This window comes from Nyctereutes procyonoides, unplaced genomic scaffold, assembly GCF_905146905.1.
Source record: "Nyctereutes procyonoides isolate TBG_1078 unplaced genomic scaffold, NYPRO_anot_genome, whole genome shotgun sequence".
In the NCBI taxonomy this organism is placed as follows: Eukaryota; Metazoa; Chordata; class Mammalia; order Carnivora; family Canidae; genus Nyctereutes; species Nyctereutes procyonoides.
The window spans coordinates 31,744,419-31,765,552 of record NW_026575122.1 but is presented as its reverse complement, the minus strand read 5'-3'; positions in this window follow the sequence as shown (position 1 = coordinate 31,765,552).

The following is a 21,134-nucleotide window of genomic DNA, read 5'->3' as shown; positions in this document are numbered from 1 at the left end:
GGCTGGCTCACTTAAACCAATGGTGTATCTCTGTCCATCATCCCAGTATTGTCCGGTAAGTGGTGGGATTATATGTGGTGTTTATTTCTCTCATTATAACTCCTAAACATTTTCCCCCAATTTTCTATATTAATTTCATAATTTTAAAATATCTAAGTTATATATGTATATAAATATATATAAAATAAATATATAGATATATTTATTCATGAAAGACACAGAGAGAGAGGCAGAAGCAGAGGCAGGAGAAGCAGGCTCCTTGAGAGGAGCCCGATGTGGAACTTGATCCCAACACCCCAAGATCACAACCCGAGCCAACAGCAGGCACTCAACTGCTAAGCCACCCAGGTGTCTCTAAGTAATATACTTTTAAAGAAAGTATGGTTGGTGAATGTATATCTTTCATGGATAAGGAGAAAGGATTTGAGTAATTTGATGAGTAACATTCAAGAAAAACGATTTAAATTTTGTCACTTTTTTTAGGAGAACTTACACATATTTGAAGGCTAAGTTTACAGACCCAGGTGAGAAAGAGAAATCAGTGATACAAGGGGGGAAAGGGATATAAAAGGGAGAAGATAGTTTATAATAGTTGAGTAATAGCACCCCTGCAGGACAAATGTAGAAGAATGTTCTAGTTTGAGTGGAAGAGTTCAGACGGACTGGAGTATGAAACACGCAGCTTTGTCCATGGATCACAAGGAGTCTGGAGCATAAGTGTGAGGGAGTTAATTTTAAAAATGAGTAATAGGGGATCCCTGCGTGGCTCAGCGGTTTAGTGACTGCCATTGGCTCAGGGCCTGATCCTGGAGACCCGGGATGGAGTCCCACATTGGGCTCCCTGCATGGAGCCTGCTTCTCCCTCTTCCTGTGTCTCTGCCTCTCTCTCTCTCTCTCTGTCTCTTTCTCACATGAGTAAATAAATAAATAAATAAATAAACAAACAAACAAATCCTTTTTAAAAAATGAGTAATAGCCTTGCAAACGGATAAGAATCGTATCTAAAGAAAGGAACCGAGTGTGGTTAGTCTAAGATGAATTTTGGAGCAATCTGATTCTGCTTGTCTATTTTTTTCAGTGGATAAATAAGTCGTAAGATCTTCTGACAAGATTGCTGCGGGTTGGTTCAGTTGAAGGCAAATGAGTGTAAGATTTGGAAAACCTTCAGGCAGAATGGGAAGTGAAATGCCTGGGGATGGATGGATGTCAATGTCTGAGTGGAAAGAGGGTCTATTCCTCCCACTGTGACAGTGATTTGTTCACCCCCATACAAGCTCCCTCAAAGCAGCAATTCTGTCTTTTTCACCCCTGTGGTCCAATGCTTAAAACACAATCTAGAACAAGGTAGTTGCTATTAGTTTATACAAGCTTTGGGTAGAGGTTCTCTCACCATTATCAGCTTACAGGTAAAATGGGACACAGAAGTGGCAATGACTCTGAATTTACTGGTTCTTGCTCCCATCTGCTAAAGAGAACTTCTTTTAGGCACTAAATCTTTATGTTTGTGGGAGTCATCAAGCACCCCCAAGAAATGGCATGATGCCTACAAAAGATGCAAATCAAACTCGTGAGGAAGAATGAGCCCTGTCACTGTTCTCAGGGCAGAAGGCTGAGCTAGCATTCCTTGGTACTCTGACAACCAAACTTGTCTGCTAAGTCTACTAAACAGGATGACTGGCCTAATTTGATTTTCCACTTCTTTTCCACTGTATGTAACATAATCAGTTTCAAAGAAACCTGTCCACCTCTATCTGATTCCACCACTAGCAGCATATCTAGAAATTGTTGAGAGGGTCAAAATAACGTCGTGATGGCAAGGCTGATTTGACATGAAGTCAAAACAGATGACTTAAAATATTTCTATTGTTTTATCCACACAATGTCAAACAACCAACTCAACTGACTATGGCAGGAATTGGGTCAGGGGTGGGGCGTAGAAGAGGAATCCATCGAACACTTTCATTGCCCTTTTCTTTAACTAAGGGGTTGAAATTAAAGATCAAATCACTACTGGGTGTCCTGGAAGGTGAAGCTAAGTGAGGAAATAGAATTCTATGACCCCTGAATCATGTACCTTTGTTTCTTTAAAAGGCAATTGTGAAGCTAAAAGCTACTTAAACTTTGTAGGACAGTTTTCTCGGGAATGTGGAATGCTAACTATAGATTAAGGTTCTTCTTTTATTAGAAGATGGCCCTAAGAGCTTTCTGTTAATGAAGACTTATTAAATCTGACTTATTTGAATTTGTAGCCAGGGCCCTGACCCTAAATTATAAGCCTCCAAGAAAAACACTGGAAAATATATTCTAACTAAATATACCACTTCAAAAATTCATCACATCACACCTCCAGGAATGCATGCTTCTGGTGCTCATGAGGTCCCAGAGATAACAGGAGCTACTTGAACATGCTGTTATCTCTATATCAGTCATATATGGGTTCAGTCTCCAAAAAACAATTAACTTTGAAAAAGTTACAATTTCCCTTAGAAAGAAAGATAAATGTTTTCCATAACAAGGTACAGAGACCTTGGACACTGATTTATGCCTTTTTCTTCAAAAAATTTATGGGGGTGAATGGGGGTGAGGATGGAGGGCTTTATTTTGGAAATGTACCCAATTCCCATGCGTCACATCTGTTTCCTTCCCAGTCTGAATTTCTGTGACCAGTCATAAAGGGTACAGTCAACGTTTCCTAAATAACTAATGCTGGGAACATTTATTACACCTAGCTCCTTATATTATGAAAATGACAAGTACATAAAATTTTCTATGCAAGAGCTTCTGTGATTTACTTCACAAGCATCCTGGGCTAAGTAGAAGCTGAATGAGTTCTGCTGCTGGGTTATACACATCAAAATTTAATTAAGCTTCTGACCTAATCTCCCCCTTGTTTCATCGATTAGGGTCCACGGGTAGACCACGTCATTCTCAGAAGGACTGTGCGATCATGAAATCTGAGCAGGCTCTCTCTACCTATTTTTTGCCCGAGTGTTCTTTTCAAATCTCATTAGATTATTATGAGTGTTACAGCTGTGCTAATCTTTTTCTAAGAAATGAACTTTTAAAATTGCACATTTTTAAAGTGACTTCTCGAGTTACCATGGCAGCTTCATTATAATGCACAGAGATGAACATTATCACAGCAATGCCTGATCTATCCAGGATTCTCAGGAAATGAGAATTCCACATAAAGTGCATTCTCCAGTAGGGCTCATAAAACTTGCCAGATCAAGTGCCTAGACTTTCAGTTTAACAATTTTAAATGAAAAGCTTTCATCATATGCTGCACACATCTCTGTTTCCTTAAATGTATTCTTGATGACTCTGGGTCTCCGTTATCAATAGCTTATTGTACTTAGAGCTATACCCAGTGCTGTTTGATTTTTTCCTTTTTTTTTTTTTTTTGTCCTTTTTCATCTCAGTTTGCCAGCTGCTTATGATGACCAGGGACACTCAGAGTCTTTCAGACCCTGAGAGAGTACGTTTTTTGTCCCTCACCTCCCAGCAAGAATAGATTTATAAAGATATGTTACCTATACAAACCAGGTCCTTTGCTGGGACTTGGGAGCCAGAAATGGCAGCTTTTACTCACATGCAAAGTATGCATGTCTCCAGCCCTGTTTCTAGAAGGAGGATTGGTATTTTGTACTGCTTTCCTGCCTCTCAGACTCCAGGGTACTCAGTCCTTACCCAGCCCTTAGACTTAATCACATTCTGATGGGCTATTATTTAACTTCCCTGCACCAAGTGGCTTAAGGAGTCCCTTACCTAGACACTTTCAGAGCTCCGACAAGAGGCTAGGACACACCATTCACCATGGAACTTAGGGTCCTTCTTCGCCTGTCTGGAATTTTGTTTCTCATCTCTAATCTAATGTTATTCTAATTAAATGCAATTACATATTGGGAATACACAGAGCAACTCTTAACTCATAAGAAAAACTCAATGGAAACAACTATATGTGTGGAACACAAGAGCAGTTATAGCTAGAAAAGATTGGTAAAAAAGTATTATTGTAAAGACTATTTTAGGACCTTCAAGTTTTATTTAAGTATTGAGCTGCCATGAAATGATTATTTAGCTGTGTGTGTGGCAACTATTTGTGTTTGTTGGTACTGAATCAAGTCTGTAGTAAGAAATTAGTGTAGTCTGTCCTCTAAACTTGCAATGAAATTACAGATTACAGGTGTCTAACACACTGCATTGAGAACAAATCATGGTTCATGGCTTAGTCAAAAAATTGTGACTTTGGCTTCTAAGAGAACTAAGTTTAATTTTTGCCTGAATCACTAACCTAGCTCTCTAACCTTAGGGTGTGACTCATCATGTCAGACCCTGCATTTTCTCATCTCTAATATAAGGATATAAGGAGAACAATATTTCCCTTCCAAGATCAGGAAAAAAATGTACATAGTAAGCACATAAATATAGACATAACTATATTTAAAGTAAGAACATCATTTTTATGCATTCCGATGCAACTGAAAAATAAATTTTGGGTTCACCCTTGGCTGAATATATGGCTCACCAGAAAGAACGATATATACAATTATAGACTAGAGTTTTCCTTTATTGTAAAAGCAGTGGATCATTGATCATATTACAAGTTAGCAGAAGAACACTTTCTTCCCCTGCTCTTTCTTAAAGGCAGAATAGTGAATACACAGAAGAGACTGACATTTATTACCCACTGGCCAAGATAATTGGGTCTTCCTCTACTTTCTCCTGTTTTCTCATTTCCTTCAAGTTTTGTTCAGATGGTACTTATACAATTGATACTCCTGTTTATTTTTTTTTAATTTTTATTTATTTATGATAGTCACACAGAGAGAGAGGGAGAGAGAGGCAGAGACACAGGCAGAGGGAGAAGCAGGCTCCATGCACCGGGAGCCCGACGTGGGATTCGATCCCGGGTCTCCAGGATCGCGCCCTGGGCCAAAGGCAGGCGCCAAACCGCTGCGCCACCCAGGGATCCCGATACTCCTGTTTAAAATTGCAACCCTCTGCCCACTCTTCATGGTACCCATCACTTCCAATCCACTACATAATTTACTTTTTATTTTTTTACTTTTGAGGGACATCCATTGCCTGTTTCCCCACAAGAATGTAAGCTCCACAAAGGTAATTTTAATTGATAATAAATTAAATTAGCTAAAACTAATTGAAACTGCTTTTATCATTTTGTGTCCTTTTATTTTTGCAACTAAAACTTCTGGTTTTAGTTTATTCATAGTCTTGTCTTGACTTGGCGATTCTGCAATTCTGCACATGGATCTTACCATAGCTTCAAAGAACTTGGGTGTGTACTTGACTTTCCTTCTTTGATTAGATTTCCTCAAGGGCACAGTATTTCATATCTGACCTGCTCGGATAACTAATGTCGAGTGCTGTAATCCTGAGGACTATAAATCCAGTGGTTCCTCCCTTATCTTTGGGGGATACTTTCTAAGACCCAGAGTGCATGCCTGAAACCTCAGAGAGTATTATCTATCTCAAAGTACCTTTTTGTACTGTATTCACTCTTCTCCTTGTGATGTGAGATGATAAAATGCAGAATGGACAGATGAAACAAGGTACATGACACAGGCCTTAGGCTACTACTGACCTCTGATACTGTGTCCGGAGGATCATCTGCTTCCAGATCACAGGTACCAGTGGTAACTGAATTCATGGGAAGCAAAACTAAACATAAGGCCAAAATGCTGTACTTGTGGTAGTTGGCATTAGTCACACAATGGTTTAAGGGATAAATACCTTTTGTCTCTAGGTAGCTTTACAACAGTGGCCCAGATCAAAATTTCTTAAACTTTAATGTATATGCAAATTACCTGGGGATCCTGTAAAAATACCTTCTAAGAATAGGTAGATCTAGGGTAGGGCTCTAGGTTCCGCATTTCTTTTTTTCTTTTTTATTTTTTTAAAGATTTTATTTATTTATTTGAGAGAGAGAGAGAGAGAGAGAGAGAGAGAGAAAGCGCATGCGTGTAAGGGAAGAGTAGCGTGAGGGAGACAAGCAGACTGCCCTGAGCACAGAGCCAGAGGCAGAGCTCCAGTGGGGGCTCCTCCCCCACACACATGACCATTAAATCATAACCGGAGCAGAAATCAAGTCAGATGCTCAACCCACTGAGCCCCCAAGGCATCCCTCTAGTTTCTGCATTTCTAATCAGCTCGCAGGTGATACTGATGCTACTGATGCAGAAAGCACCCTTTGTGTAATAAGGGTCAACATTAAAATGTTGTATTGGAATTAACCAGTTTCCCCCTAAATTGATCTTCAATTTGATTTCTTAAAGGGCAGTGAAGAGAGAACTTATACTTTTTTTTCCTTTCATAGTTTAAAACTCAAGTTTGGTAACATTTTTATTCAGTGATATTAATTATGGATCTCAAGTTTGCATACAGTAGCATTTACTACAAAATAGGAGAGTGGTAGTTTTTAGGAATGTTCTAAAGACAGGTGTAGATTTTATTCTCTAATGAGGTTCAAATTTAGGACTATAATGAGCCTCACTAAAAAAAGTGAAGCAGGAAATGGCAGATTTGTTTTGATAGAGACCAAGAATTTTAAATGTGTGTTGGCTTTACACTGTCTTTGAAACTGTGCTATGAAAACACAGGAGCCAGGAAATGAGCCCAGCCAAGTGATTCCACTTTCTAAAGATGTCAAAGTCAGTTCTCTGCAATATTCAAATGTTCCCCTTTCAGAAGTAAATTGAGATAAGGCCTCTCTATCATTTGTAGTTGAGTAAAACTAGAGTACTTTTTTCTCATGTATATCAGTTGCAGTCCCTTAAATAAAGTAATATCCTTCCTTTGGAGGGCAGCTGAAACTTCCATCTCTTCCTCTAGCTCACACTTTGTTTTCTCTGAAAATGGACAGGAGGACTAGTTAATTTTGTTATTGTTCCTTCAAGAAAAAAATAAAGGAGCTTGGAGAACTGAAGAATTGAGGTATGTATGTGAAGGAGAGTTGATGTCTAAGGCACCCTAGAGTTCATTTTGATTTCGCCTCAGAATTATAAAACAATAATTGCTTTCACCCAAATGGCCTGTACTGTGCAGGTATGAGCTCTGCATTGCCCCCGAGGAAGTCAGGTTCTGTGTGTCTGCTGACCTAGCATTCTCCTCACTATTAGTAACTATCTTTTATAACTCAGTGTGACTGTCAAGTTTGCAAAATTAAAGTTCCTACTTAATTCAACCGGATGGCAATCTAGCTGGAAACAGACTGTTCCCCTTTTCTTAAAAATTTTGGTAGCATCACTGTGACTGGAGCAGTTAAAGAACTTATAGCAGGAAATGAAATCCTAGGCTTAACCTAAGATTTTAATGTGACAAGAGTGTAGGAGTTCTTATAGTCACACTGCTGCATTGACACTGAAGCATTTCCTTTGAAATTGGGAAAACTGACCTTAAAAATTTGCATGAGACAAATGAGATGTAATATCTCAAGATCGTATAAGTCTCTTTCCGGAGAACATCTGTGTTCTGAAGGAAAGCTGGCAGACCATGTTGCAATGAAAAGCCTAGATCATTTATGACAAAATTAACCTTAGTAGTTAATGTAACACTCTCAAGGAGATGTTCTTAACATAGGACTTATGCCTCGACACTTCTGAAATTATATCAGACATTTGTGTCATTTACTGAGAGTACACTGATTTTCATCAGATTGTCAAATGGTTCTGAGATTCTCTGAAAAAAGTGAAGAACCTATTAAAATCGAAAACATCTATTAAACGTCTATTAACGTCTATTAAAATTGAAAACATTCATGACTGAGCTAAACACTTCATTTCTGGGGATGTATTCTACATAAATATCCATCTTATTGAACAAATATGTTGCACAATTTTTCATGAATTATTTGTAACAGTGAAAGAATAGGAAGAAGCTAAACACTCATCAATAGAAAATCATTTAAAATATTGTAGCACATTTGCACTATGAAATACTACACTGCCATTAAAAATAATAAGGCTGGGGATCCCTGGGTGGCTCAGCGATTTGGCGCCTGGCGTTGGCCCAGGGCGTGATCCCGGGGTCCCAGGATCGAGTCCCGCGTCAGGCTCCCGGCATGGAGCCTGCTTCTCCCTCCTCCTGTGTCTCTGCCTCTCTCTCTCTATGTCTATCATAAATGAATAAATAAATATTAAAAAAATAATAAGGCTTACATGGAAAACTCTCTAAGATGTATTGCTAATTTAAGAGTCTTTCAAAAAAAAAGAAATAGAAAAAGGAAAAAGAGTCACTCATTAGATGATCAGCTAATGATCTACAGTGCACAAAAATACTGTGTTTGGTACTAAGGATAAAGCTGAGGAACTACTACTGACCCTCCTTTATTTTCATTTTACTTGAGGTCTAGATGAGATCAATATGTATTCATAATATGTGGATAAAAATAGGTGCCAGTGCTTGCTTACAGGGGTATATTTGCATATATATATAAAGTTTGGAAGGATATAAGAAACAAAACTTTAATATCTGGCATTTGGAAAGGAATAAGTGAAAAGAGATTTTCATTTTTCTTTTTATTTTGTTTGAATTTTATTTAAAAGCATATATAACTTTTGTAATACTACATATTTTTAACCATTTGCTTAAAACTCCAGAGTGAAAACATATTGCTTTTAAGTGAAATGTATAACTAGTAGTTATAGTCTGCATACATGTAACAAAACAACTATAGGTTTCAGTTTCTTTAAAAAATCAATTTTTTGACTTATCTTAAATAGCCAGTTTGATTACTGTCTTGTATTGAAGATAGTTTTTAAAACTGCCCACTGGCTTTTTATTCTATTCTCATGTAGCAATGATTACATATGAACCTTCTTCCTCTCTCTCTTCTTTGAGTATGTCTCAGACATATCAAATAGTTTCCCAATCCATAGTGTTATCTGACATACAAAATACTGATATTAATCCTGGAAGAATTAATAGTTATTTGAGTTAAATATACACGTGTTTTTGGTCAGTATGTAAGCATCAACCATATGCTCTTGCAGAATTTTCTCCTATGTTATCAGTTCACTATACTTCATCACTCTAAAATTCTGGCCTTAGTACTCGAGTATTATTTGAGAAAAGCATTAAATACTATATCATGCTTTACTAATGTAAGTGTTCGTGGGGTTGTCTACAGAGATATTGTGCCTATGGTGTGGTCTTGTCATTCACTGACTCTTCCATAAAAGCAATACAGATGTATTGGTTGAGTTGTATTGGAGGTCATGACAGGGGAGCTGGAGTAGTCTATGAATGATATTTAAGCATTACCTAAAAAGTCATTTAAAAACACATGAAAAAAATGGCACTTATATGTTACTCCCAGGGATAGTGATTCCTAATTTTCATCAATAAGAGTTCTCTTCCCCAAGAATGTCACCGATCCAGCCACCTTGCAGTTTTGTAAGGTCACATGCTAGTCCTGGCCAATGGACTGAACATAAACTAACCTGTGCTAATTCTAAGCCAAAACCCACCTGAGAAATTTTAGGCACTGTGCTGGGTACAGAGATGAAAAGGTGAACAGCTCTAAGCGAAAGGAGCACTTGCATTAGAACCACCTGAAATGCTGCTAAAAATAAAAATATTCCTGGAACCTAATTCAGACTTATTAGAAGAGAACAGAGCAAGCTTGTCAAATAAGTCTTGGACACCTTCATATTTGGGACTAATATAATGGTAAATTGGGCACATAGATTTTTTTTTTATTTATAGCTATGGATGGATTTAAAGACAGGGTTATACCTGCCCTATGAGAATTATGAGACACGCACTGGAGTTCTGCTTAAGAGACTGGACGATAATGGCACCATGCAGCTATGTGTCCTTGGGCAGGACTATTGCAATGACCACACAAAGACAACTTTGCTTAAAACATGAATCATACTGCAATTCTAAAATAAGTGTCAGATCTGAACAGTTTTTCATTGTCACGGACTTTTGCTAATTTATATTAAAGAAACATTGATTTTTAAGTTACTATATATTTGTAATATTAATTTATAATAAATGTATACATTTTACACAACACCATCACACAATAATGGGGTTAGGATACAGTGGCTGAAGGGGTAATATATGTTTTCAAAGGATGTTCCTGAATCTAGATTTGGATATGAAAACAGAAACTACTAATCTTTAAACATCCATGTATTAAAAGGAATTGAAACAGAAGGAAATCTTACTTTTCTAGCAAGAACATTTATACTATGACACATGCTAAGGAGAAGCTCTTGTCCATGTTCTCAATATTATTATTATTACGAGCTTTCAACATAGTCATGCCTTTGTTTTAGTATCAGTCCAAACAGAATGCACTATGCAGATCAATAAATAATTTTCATACAGAATTTATTTGTACCATTCCCATCACTTAGCTGTCTGCGGTCTGTCAACTGCATTTGGGCAGAATTTAGACTTGAATGAACATAATTGTAAATGGCTTGTCATGACCTATAAAGGATATTATGAGATGGGAAAGTGGGGAAGCTCTCTTTTTACCACCCTGATGACAGCAGAAACTGGAGTTATCTGGAAGGTAAACAAAAATTTAGCTCGATGGTCTCAATCTCCAGGCCCACTGTATATTGACTTTCTATCAAGAAGATGCACAGCTTTTGGAACTTGCTGCCTATATTCTTATTTATTTATATATTTATTAACTCATTCATTCATTTCATGGTGGGGTAGCTGTGGCTGCCAAATAAAATAAGCTTCTGGAGAAGTAGAATATATCAAAATCTTTAAAACGTGCCCTCAATATAGGGAAACACTCCTTTAGGAATGAGGTAAAACTCGCCATGGCGGGTAGATGCTTTCTATCTACTGTGAACTTTGCATGGAGATGAATATGTATAACAATAACTCACTTTTTAAAAAATGAAGATTTTGGAATGAATCAGGATTGCAGAGTGGGTGAGACGCACCAGAGGTACGGTCCAGTGGAAATATAGCAAGATATCATGGATGGCTACCTAAATTTCACTTGAAATTCATTTCACCTTTTTTTCTCCAGATTAAAGAGAAAGTGGGAGGTGGTCACAGCTCTAACTTCTTATAGATAGCTAAAAAAGTCCAACAACGGGAAGATTGTGATTTATTTCAGGAGCTCTAAAAATTGGAGATTTATGGTGCATATTAACACAGTAAAGGCTCTGAGAAGTCCTGTGGGATGGCACATTTCCTCAATCTATTTGACGTTTTACGCCACCTATTAACTTCCCACAGAATATATCGAGAATAAGGCCTGATTAGCTCTCCAGTCTCCTCTCTTACTGTTATGTCTCTTAAAAAAGAGGTCACAGACACACATCACTCCATCTTCACAGTTTTTCCATATGCTGTTATTTTAAGCTGGATTTTGTTTTGTTTTGTTTGCTCCCCTCTCTCCTACTGCTGCCCCAGCTTTAATGGGCTAAACCTTACCTGTAGTCTAGGTCATAGCTTGGCTGTCACTTTGCCTGGGAAGATTTTCCTAAACAGAGCACACCTGTGCTCTGTTTCTCTCCTTAATCCAGTACTTCTATCATAGCTACAATTACCTTCCGTTGTAATTGTGTTGAATGAGTTCATATTGCTGCTGAAGGATAAGCATAGACCTGTATGCTCTGTTGTCCTAATCAATACTTTAGTTCCAACATTCCATATGGAACTTGGCACACCATAAGTACTAAATGGATATTTATTAAATTGAAAGGAATATTTTGAACCGCTGGTTTAGAGAAATGTTCTTGGAGCTTTTAGACTAAGAGAGCCACAGATTCTCAGTAAATTATTGTGCTTTTGACCTTAAAGAGTTATATTAGGTCATGTAAATCGTTTCATTTTATGTTACTTTAGTTTATATTTTTGTTTTATTCTTTAATTTAATTTGATTCGATTTTTGTGCCTGTTTAAGATCACAATATTGTGGGATCCCTGGGTGGCGCAGCGGTTTGGCCTGCCTTTGGCCCAGGGCACGATCCTGGAGACCCGGTATCGAATCCCACGTCGGGCTCCCGGTGCATGGAGCCTGCTTCTCCCTCGGCCTGTGTCTCTGCCTCTCTCTCCCTCTCTGTGTGACTATCATAAATAAATAAAAATTTAAAAAAAAAAGATCACAATATTGTTTACCAGCTAAAGCCAAAGTTTTCCAGATTTGGGGAGCTGCAACACACAGTTCTATTTAGTGTCATTCCATGATATGCTCATTTCTCCCTAAAAATACTATGTGATGTTTGTTTCTCGTTTACATTTCAATAAATTTATATGAACATGCCTATTCACTACAGCTATACTCAAATGACTGAGATGTCCACTGGAATGCTGCCAAGCATCTAGTAAACTTGAGGCAGATTCTTGATTGCCACTCTGATTCTAATATCCAGGGAAAGTAGGTTTTGTTATATCCTAGGTGACTCTCTGAAGACAGACAGAGAACTGTGTAGCATAACTCAATTAATTGATGTTTCTTAAATGTTTTAATGGCACTGCTATGAAGCGGAATCATGGCTGACTTCCCGATCAGTCTTTGCTCTTAGAATAGTTTAGTATTTCTGACATCTTTGAATAGTCTGTCACCCTGCTTCAGTTTCTCTGGACAATTTTTAATATTGAACCCCTGTGATGGTTTAAATTTTTTTAGCCCACCTTGACTGGACTGAGAGATACCCAGATAGCTGGTAAAACATTATTTCTAGCTTTGACTATGAAGGTGTTTCCAGAAGAGATTAGCATTTGAACTGGTAAAATGAATAGAGGGGCTCATCCTTCCCGGTGTAGGTGGGCATTATCCAATCCATTGAGGGCTTGAATAGAACAGAAAGGTAGAGGAAGAATTTGCTCTCTTTACTAGAACTAGGACATTAATCTTCTTCTGTCCCATGACATTGACTCTTTTGGTTTTTGGGTCTTCTGATCCAGAGTGGTGATTTTATTATTGGCTCCCAGGTTATCAATCCTTTAGATTTGGAGTAAAACTATACCACAAGCTACCCTGGGCCTCCAGCTTGCAGAGGGCAGACTGCAGGACTTTTCAGCCTCCATAATTACATGAGCCAATCCTTCATAATAAACCATTTATGCTCATTCATATTCATTTATTCTCTCTCTCTCTCTCGCCTCCCTCCCATTGGTTCTGTTTCTACGGATAACACTGACTAATACATCCTCCTATAAATAAACTTATTTATTCAACCAATAAATAAATGATAAATAAATAATAAATAAATGATCATGGTATTAGATGTTGTACCTATAGGGTAAAGATGGATAGAGTCTGAGAAGTATGGGTATAGATATTACGAAAAAAAAATGCTCTAACTCCAAGTGAAAAGGTATGGATGAGAAGAGAGTTTACATTTAGCATCAAGAGTTCTTAAATTGTACTTATAAAACAATACCTGTCCTTCAGTAAGGAACAAAGCAGAGCGTGTATTTGGGAGTCATAGAAATCTTCTATCTTTGGAACTGTCTCTTTAATGCTTTCCAGTGGTTATATCTACATGTTTGCCTCTGCATAGTGAGAGGCATTTTCTAGAATATTTTTGTATGATTTAAGAATGATATGACACTGTATGTGGGCTATTCAAAGCCCCTGTCTCATGACTAGATGTGATAAACAAATCTACTTAAAAAAAATAAAAACAACAACAAAAGAGAATTTAGAATAATTATAAGGTACAATTTAGAAAAAAAGGAATAAAAATTGAAAATAAAATGCACTAAATTATTCAGAGTGGCTATCTATGATAGTTCATTTCTTCCTCCTACTCTTATAAATTTTCAAAATTTTATATAATAAAAAAGACTAAAAGATTTAATAAAGCTTATTTTAGTCAATTATAAAATTTAAATGTATACTTTGTAATTGTACACACACTATATATATGTGTGTGTATATATGCATATATATGTGTGTATATATATATATATATATATATATATATATATATATATATAAAACTGTGTTTTTTAAAAACAGGATGAATTATTTAGACTAAATGCAGACTGGCATACAAAATGGGAAGTTTTACCTCTGTTTTACCTCTGCACAACCCTGGAAGCTGTTCCTTCATATGAGAGACCATTAAAGAGTCTACCAATGCCAGTACAAAGGTCCTGAAAGCATCCTGTAACTGCTGCCCATCCCCCACTCACTCACCCTGCCCCTACTCTCTCACACACACTCTGCACCTTATTATATCATAAAAATCTCCCTCTCTCAATTATCCTCTCCAGCATCTCCGCAGCCTTGCTCATAAAACTACCTTCCTCATCCCTGGAATCACTCTCTCAGCACATGTAAATACACTCAGAAACATATAATTTTCACCCATCATTATAAAGCACGCTGCTGTTGGTAGCAGTACACATATGCATGTATGTTATATTCTCTCACTACAAAACAGCCCGTTCATTTAGACTACATAATAATGAAAAATGATATACCTAGTTTATTCCCAATATTCATATTTTATTTATTATCATAATTAGCCCCATGCATATCAGAAAGATGAGAGTGCCATTTGTATTTTCTGTGGGTAGGTTTCTGTTTTTCCCCTTTATCTTTCAGTTACCCATTAATGAACTTCAGTAAAAATAGGAGGGCTCAGTGAAAGGCGGAATTCTTGTTCTATCCATGCAACTCTTCTGTATATGTAAAATAATTCCAAAATGAAATGTTTTGAAAAACAAGAGAAAGAGAAGGAAAACCAGTGGCAAGTATATCAGGATGGAATGAGCAAGGGAGAAGGTGAAGGGAAAAAAAATGTGTGGTTTTAAGGACCAAGAAACATCGGGCCTTCATACATTAACGGTATAATCATTACGATTGCATTTGTGTGTTATTTGCTGATTTGTGGCAATCCGTTTTTAGTACTGAGGTATAGTGTTAATTAGGGCTTACGCACCTCCAAGTCAATTAAATTTGGTTTATTAATGCATAATTCAATATTGTTATGTATAGCAGAACACTTAAAAGGATTTTAAAACCTTATCTTCTGATGTGGCCTGAAATATTACAAGGAAACACCCACTGTCAAGTGAGTGAAAATGAATAATTATGGGAGCCCTAAAACCCCACAGTTGAGCAGACAAGACAGCTGCTATTATTAAGCACTCCAAATTGAAAGTATGGATTCTATCATTATAAGAACAAAGCCAGTGCTGGGATAATTATGGAAACGCTATAGCTTCCATTTTTGCTAATGTTTTTAGTAGAATGTTTAAAGCCACAAAAGGTTAAGATAGAGAGCTCAATTTTTGTATCTTGTTACTCATGTAGATGAATGCATTTCTCTACCAGTTGTAGTCATAACAGAGCTTGCACTCCCTGCGACATCATGATAAGAAAGTGCCGATTTGGGCAAGAAATTAAATGATAATAAACATGGTGTAAGCTCAGTGGGGGTGATATTGTTTAACGTCAGTGGTGATGGAAACTACCTTCTAGATGACTGAAGCTTTGTTGGCCTCGTCTGTTTATATTAATTTCTCCTTTTCAAAGGCCATTATCTTAAATTGCATGTTATATAACTTGTGTCGCCTCGCTCCAGCCCGCAGCACTGCTTCTAAAGCAACTTGATGATGCATATTGTAGAAAAAAAGTCTTTCTTAGGCTCAGCATCCAAGGAGATTACAATCTTGAGACTGTGATAGGAATGGATTAAACTTTGCACAATTTCCTTTTGCCACGTGAATCGAATCCTGTTGTGCTATTTTCTATTCTCCTTTCAATCTTTGTCACAGAAATGATCTATGAAAGTGTTAGCACTGCTTAAGTAACCCTAGCCTGACTTTAACCCAGTCAGGATCTTACTGTTTGATTGGCTCTGGATTTTCCTTCCCTGAGAAAACAAAGCAAGAAGACTGGAACAAACCCACCCCACAGATGATAGAACACGGGAAAGGTCATTGTCCTTTGGCTCTGGCAGGCTTAACAAGGACAATCAATGATCTTCATGTTCATCTCATACAAAAAAATTGAAAGGGAAGGGGAAATGTCGCCACATAAATCCAATCCTGTGACAGCAATCGCACCCCTCTGCAAGAGGGAGGCTGAAATAGTACAAAGGTCCTTCATTCTCAGCACAGCTTCAGGTTTTCAGATTCCAATTGCAGACTCTTCCTCAGATGTCAGACTTTCCACATTGTCATTAGCTACCACTCCTACTTCTCAGGTTAAGATGAAGTCACTCAAATGTCAATGGTGTCCACAGATTTTTATATTGCCTTACATTGACCCATACCCAGGAAGAAAACAAAAACATGTGTACTAAGAAGGAGAATAAGAGAATTCCTTCCTCAGAACTTGATTTTGTTTTGATCTCTAGAGTGTCTTTGATGTGGGGCAAAGCTGCTGTATGCAATGCATGGTCTCTGGGACTTTGGTTGCATGCAAATTAAACTCATTTGGTGGAAGTTCAAACATAAAATATTTTTGCTATTTATTTTTGTGTCAACTTCATATAATTCCATGACCAACAATAAATAACTAATTTCTCCAAAGAGAATCCATAAAATTCACCACTAAAGGAATGCAGTGATAAAGAATGATGCACTTTAAGTTAGATGCAACCTAAAGTTGTTCATCTTTTATTATATCAACCTAGATGAACTGTTTTGTTTGATCTCTGTCTTGTTTTAGAATAATTCATTTGCAGGCGCATGTTTTTCTTTTTTTTTTCTTTTTTCAGGCACATGTTTTTCAACTAGCATTTATTTACCAGGTAGCTACATGGAACATGGGATTATAGATCAGGAAACTAAGGCTATAGGTGATGAAATCTTGGATGCGTGAGCTCTTTTTACCTCACGATCATAGATTTGGTCTGTATTTGTTTCTTAAGACTAACTCAGAAATAGTCCATTAGATTTTAGTCTTATCACAAATCATTAGAGGGATGGCTGAATCTTTCTGAAAAGAGATTTACCAACAGAGAAACCACCCATTAGATCCACTTTACCCCATTTCACACTTGTGTGCCATGTTGATGCAAAGTCTTAAATAGACACAGGTTACACAATCAATCATATGGTACCCCAACCAGAGTGATCACAAACTGGCCTAAAGGGCATTCCATTCAGACCATAACCTTTTTGTCCTCCAGGATTTTATCTAAAAATAAAACCTGATGAAACTGAGTAGTCAACTAATAACATTAATTAATATTTGCTGAGTACTGGAAAAAGACTGGGATGTCCACTCACCATTTTTATTCAACACAGTACTGGAAGTTCTAGCCACAGTAGCGAGACAAAAAAAAGAAACAATAGCCATCCAAATCAGCAAGGAAGAAGTAAAACTTTCACTATTTGCAGGTAACATACTATATATAGAAAACTCAAAAGACTGCATCAAAAAACTGCTAGAACTGATAAATTGATATCCTGCTGTAAAGTCGCAGGATACAAAATCAATGTACAGAAATATGTTGCATTTCTTAAAAAAAAGGATTTTATTTATTTACTTATTTAAAAGAAAAAGAGAACACAAGCAGAGGCAGTGGCAGGCAGAGGGAGGGGGAGAAGCAGGCTCCCTGCTGAGCAAGGAGACCAATGTGAGGCTCGATCCCAGAACCCTGGGATCATGACTTGAGCTGAAGGCAGATGCTTAACCAACTGAGCTACCCAGGTGCCCTTGTTTTGTTTCTATACACTAATAATGAAGCAACAGAAAGAGAAATTAAGAAATCAATCCATTTACAATTGCACCAAAAACAACCAGATACCTAGGAATAAACCTAACTACAGAGGTGAAAGATCTGTACCCTGAAAACTATAAAACACTAATGAAAAAATTGAAGATAACACAAAGAAATGGAAAGATACTGCATGCTTATGGATTGGAAGAACAAATATTGTTAAAGTGTCTGTACTACCCAAAACAATCTACACATTTAATGCAATCCCCATCAAAATATCAATAGCATTTTTCACAGAGCTAGAACAAATGATCCTAAAATTTGTATGGAACCACAAAAGACCCTGAATAGCCAAAGTAACCTTGAAAAAGAAAAATAGGGGCACCTGGGTGGCTCAGTCGGTTAAGTGTCTGCCTTGGGCTTGAGTCATGATCTTGGGTTCCCGAGATCAAGCCCTGCAGCGGATTCCCTGCTTGGTGGGAAGCCTGCTTCTTTCTCTCTATCTCTTCCTCTCATCCGTGCCCTCTCACTCTCTCTCTCTCTCTCAAATAAAAAATCTTTAAAAAGAGAGACAGAGAAAGAAAAGAAAGAAAGAAAGAAGAAAGAAAAAGAAAGAAAGAAAGAAAGAAAGAAAGAAAGAAAGAAAGAAAGAAAAGAAGAAGAAGAAAGAAAGAAAGAGAGAAAGAAAGAAAGAAAGAAAGAAGAAAGAAAGAAAGAAAGAAGAAAGAAAGAGAAAGAAAGAAAGAAAGAAAGAAAGAAAGAAAGAAAGAAAGAAAGAAAAACAAAGCTGGAGGCATCACCATTCCAGACTTTAACTTATATTACAAAGCTGTAACAATCAAAAGACTATGGTACTGGCACAAAAATAGACACACAGATCAATAGAACATAATGAAAAACCCATAAGTAAACCTACACTATCTGGTCAATTAGTCTTCGACAAAGCAGGAAAGAATATGGGAAGACAAATGGTGTTGAGTAAAACTGGACAACATGAAAAAAAATGAAATTGTACCACTTTCTTACACCATATACAAAAATGAATTCAGAATGAATGAAAGACCTATATGTGAGACCTGAAACCATAAAAATCCTAGAAGAGAACACAGGCAGTAACTTCTTTGACATCAGCTGTAGCACCTTCTTTCAAGATACACCTCCTGAGACAAGAAAAACAAAAGCAAAAATAAAGTATTGAAACTGCATCAAAATAAAAAGCTTCTTCACCATGAAGAAACAGTTAACAAAACTAAAAGGCAATCTATAGAATGGGAGAAGATATTTGCAAATGACATATCTGATAAAGGGTTAGTACGCAAAATATATAAAGAACTTACAAAATTTAACACCCAAAATATGAATAATCCAATTAAAAAGTGGGCAGAAGACATGAATAGACATTTTTCCAAAGAAGACATATGGATGGCCAACAGAAACATGAAAAGAAGCTCAACATCACTTATCACCAGGGAAATGTAAATCAAAATTACAGTGAGCTATCACCTCACACCTGTAAGAATGGCTAAAATCAACAACAGAAAAAACAATAGATGTTGGTGAAGATGTGGAAAAAGGGGAACCCTCTCACCCTGTTGGTGGGAATGCAAAATGGTGCAGCCACTCTGGAAAACAGTATGAGGATCCTCACAAAGTTAAAAATAAATCTACCCTAAGATCAAGCAATCACAATATTAGGTATTTGCCCAAAGAATAATAAAAAAAAAAAATACTAGGGAACCCTGGGTGGCGCAGTGGTTTAGCGCCCGCCTTTGGCCCAGGGCGCGATCCTGGAGACCCGGGATCGAATCCCACGTCGGGCTCCCAGTATGGAACCTGCTTCTCCCTCTGCCTGTGTCTCTGCCTCTCTCTCTCTCTCTCTCTCTCTCTCTCTCTGTGTGTGTGTCTATCATAAATAAATAAAAAATCAAAAAAAATTAAAAAAAATACTAATTCAAAGGGAATATATACAACCTGATGTTTATAGCAGCAGCATCTACAATAGCCAAATTATGGAAAGAGCCCAAGTGTCCATCAATTGATGAATGGATAAAGACATATATAAAAATAAATAAAAAGAAGACATATATATATACGCATACATATACACACAATGGAATATTAGTCATAAAAACGAATGGAATCTTGCCATTTCCAACAACATGGATATAACTAGAGAATATTATGCTAAGCAAAATATGTCAGAGAAAACAAATATTATATGATTCCACTCATATGTGGAATTTAAGAAACAAAACAAATAAACAAAAGAAAAAAGAGATTGAGAAGCAAATCAAGAAACAGACTAACTATAGAGAAAAATCTGATGGTTATGGGGTGGGGGGATGGGAGAAATAGATGATGGGGATTAAGGAATGTATTTGCTCTGGTGAGCACTGGGTGTTGTATGGAAGTGCTGCATCACTGTATTGTACAGCTGAAGCTAACATTACACTCTTTTAATTAACTGGAATTTTAAAACTTAAAAAGATATATTTACTGAGTGTTTATCCTGTATTAGGCATTAACTAATAAGCACTTTATATGTGTATCTCCTTACTGTTCTATAACATTTATGCAGGAGTTACTACTATTGCATCATTTTATACAAAAACTAAGGCTAAAACTAGGTACATAATTTACTCAGAAACTTCAGCTGACTTTTGACCAAACTTTCAGTTAAAAAGCTATATTGTTTGAAAGGATATGGAGGCTACATGATTGAAGCTGGTCGTTTTTGTTTATTTCAGACACTAAAATATCCCATGTGCTGCCACAAAATAATAAACAAACAGTTATAAATACAGGTAGAGATATGGATATAAACACAGACATTAGTTCAACTACCTAAACTAGAAGACAGGAAATTGCTTTTTTGCAATCATAACCAAATCAGAGTCTGAAAACAGTCTTAATTTCAATGCATATCTCCCAATCTTAAAATTGCTCATTATGCTCCATTATGTCAGGTTATAAAGCAAAGCAACTGCTTGGACACCTGGAACAAGTCTCTTTTTACGAATCTTCTGATTCTACATTCCATCAGGATTACTTTTCTTCATGTGTGGGCTGCTCTGGTGCTCATCAGGGTTATCTGGAAACAGAATGAGGCCACTGCATGGAAACTCTCACAGAAACTAATGTCTCCGCTTAAGACTTCTTGCCCTTTAAAAATCTCTGTTACTTCGGGCACGTGGCTGGCTCAGTATGAGACTCTTGTTCTTGGGGTTGTGAGTTCGAGCTCTGCATTGATTGTAAAGACTACCTAAAAATAAAATATTTAACAAAAAATATCTGTAACTTGTAATGGTACATCAAGACATATAATCTCCCAAAGTCTTGTAACAGAGTTCAGCGTTTCCTAAAAAAACAGCACTTATATTACGTTGTTCTTGTGCCTGAAACCACTGTCAAATGTTCAGCTAAAAAATAACAAATAAGTAACTTTTTAGAAATAATTGTCTCTGTATTTTGGAAAGCTGGGAATTACTGATAGAATTTTTT